This window comes from Lipotes vexillifer, unplaced genomic scaffold, assembly GCF_000442215.2.
Source record: "Lipotes vexillifer unplaced genomic scaffold, Lipotes_vexillifer_v1.1 scaffold1885, whole genome shotgun sequence".
NCBI lineage: Eukaryota > Metazoa > Chordata > Mammalia > Artiodactyla > Lipotidae > Lipotes > Lipotes vexillifer.
The window spans coordinates 116202-118637 of record NW_006782634.1 but is presented as its reverse complement, the minus strand read 5'-3'; the positions used below and the strand labels follow the sequence as shown (position 1 = coordinate 118637).

General features: G+C 43.6%; 1 pseudogene; it reads left to right on the top strand.

The window, feature by feature from the left end:
- The first annotated feature begins 461 nt into the window (after window positions 1–461).
- On the top strand, window positions 462–1512 carry LOC103074500 (uncharacterized; annotated as a pseudogene).
- Window positions 1513–2436: the final 924 nt, after the last annotated feature.

Sequence of the window (2436 nt, the reverse complement as noted above, 5' to 3'; positions counted from 1 at the left end):
TCAGCAGGACTCTAAAAGTGAGGTACAAAATACGATCCATGAGGAGGAATGACTTAATTTACTACTCTGTGATTGCTGTTCTCTGTGGTCCAGATCTCAGAGTGGGAACTTTGGACACTGAATTGGGAACCCTAAATGCAGTGGGAGTGATTGGATCCCAGGGGCCAAGTGGTGGTGGTGGTCCTTGACCACCAAAGACAAGGTGGGCATGGTTACTGCCACAGACAGTGGAGTCAAGCAGCAATCAGAATAGTTTGACTCCCACAGACCTAGGGAGTTGGCTAATTGATCATAGTGTTCCTAGGAGTGAAATATATGGGAAGCCTACTAAATTCTTACTTCATCGGTGTAAGCAGAAAAGTTCTAGGTCAAGTGAGCAAAAGCCTAACCTGCCAAAGAGTTACGGTCCCTCAATCATTTCCCAAACTTGAACTAGTTTACAGACCCAGAACCTTTTAATGATGAGAGAGTGGGTCTCCTCAAGGAAGTACCCTCATATGCTGCCAAAAGTTTATACTGTTGGTCATTCTCCCAGCCTTCCCCAAAGGGACCTATGGCCTTTTACCAGGGTAACTTTGAATTGAGAAAAAGGAAGTAATCAGAACTTTGGAGAACTACTGGACAACAGCTCTGAACTGACACTAATTTCAGAAAACCCAAGATGTCACTGTGGGACTTATGGATGTCAGGTAATCAATGTAGTTTTGGTGTAGGGCTACCTTACAGTGGGCAAGCTGGCTCCCCATACTCATTCTGTGGATATTTCTCTAGTTACAGATGAATAATTGGAATAGAAATACTCAGCAGCTGGCAGAAATCTCACATTCCTTCCCTGACATGTACAGCAAGGGTTGTTTCTGTGGGAAAGGTCTAGTTGAAACCACTAGAACTGTTTCTACCTAGGAAAATGGTAAACTAAAAACAATACTGCATTCCTTGAGTGATTGCAGAGGTTAGTTCCACCCTCAAAGACTGGAAAGATGCATGGGTGGTGATTTCTACCACACCTGCATTCAACTCTTTTTGGTTTATGCAGAGGACAAGTCGATCTTGGAGAATGACAATCGATTATCATAAGCTTAATTGAGTGGTAGCTACAATTGCATCCTTGATACCAGGTATGGTTCTTTTGCTTGAGCAAATTAATACATCCTCTGGTACCTGGATCTCAGCTATTGATCCGGGAAATGGTTTTTTCTCCATCCCTGCTAATGAAGACTATCAGAAGCCATTTGCCTTCAGTGGCAAGGCCAGCAACACTTCCTTACTGTTCTACCTCAGAGGTACATTAATGCTCTAGCCCTATGTTATAATTCAGTTCACAGGGATCTTGATCACATTTCCCTTTTATGAGACATCACACTGGTGCATTACACCGATGTCATTATGCAGATTGGACGTGGGGAGCAAGAAGTAGCAACTACTCCAGACTTACTGGAAAGATATTTACATGTCAGAGGATGTAAAGTAAATCTGAATAAAATTCAGGGTGCTTTTACCTCAGTGATGTGAGGATATCGATATAGCATGTTAGTTTGGATTTTGGAGGCAACATATTCCTCATTTTTTTGTGTTACTCCATTTACTGAGTGACCTGGAAAACTGCTAGCTGAGTGGGGCTCAGAGCAACAGAACATCAGCCTCTGCAACAGGTACTGATCACTGTGCAAGTTGCTCTGCTACTTGTGCCATGTGATCCAGCAGATCCAATGGTGCTCAAAGTGTCACCTAGAGAGGAGGACATGCTTGAATCCTTTGGCAGCCCCTACAGAAAATCCTCTACATATGAACAATTTCCATTCCAAGAGCACATTCATAAGTCCAATTTGGTCGTAAGTTCAACAAAGTTAGCCTAGGTACCCAATTAACACAATTGGCTATATAGTACTATTATTTAATAGGTTTATAATACTTTTCACACAAATAACACATTAAAACAAGCAAACACAAAAAAATAAGAAAACATTTTTAATCTTAGAGTACGTACCTTGAAAAGTACAGTGGTACCAGCTACCACTGCTGCTTTTACACTTGCTTCCAGAGGTTCTGGGCTTGAAATAAAGATACTATACTACCGGTGGAAAGATGGCGGAGGAGTAAGACGCGGAGATCACCTTCCTCCCCACAAATACACCAGAAATACATCTACATGTGGAACAACTCCTACAGAACACCTACTGAATGCTGGCAGAAGACCTCAGACCTCCGAAAAGGCAAGAAACTCCCCACGTATCTGGGTAGGGCAAAAGAAAAAATTAATTAAAAACAGAGACAAAAGAATAGGGACGGCACCTGCACCAGTGGGAGGGAGCTGTGAAGGAGGAAAGGTCTCCACACACTAGGAAGCCCCTTCGCGGGCAGAGATTGCGGGAGGCGGAGCGGGGAGCTTCGGAGCCGCGGAGGAGAGCACAGCAACAGGGGTGCGGAGGGCAAAGC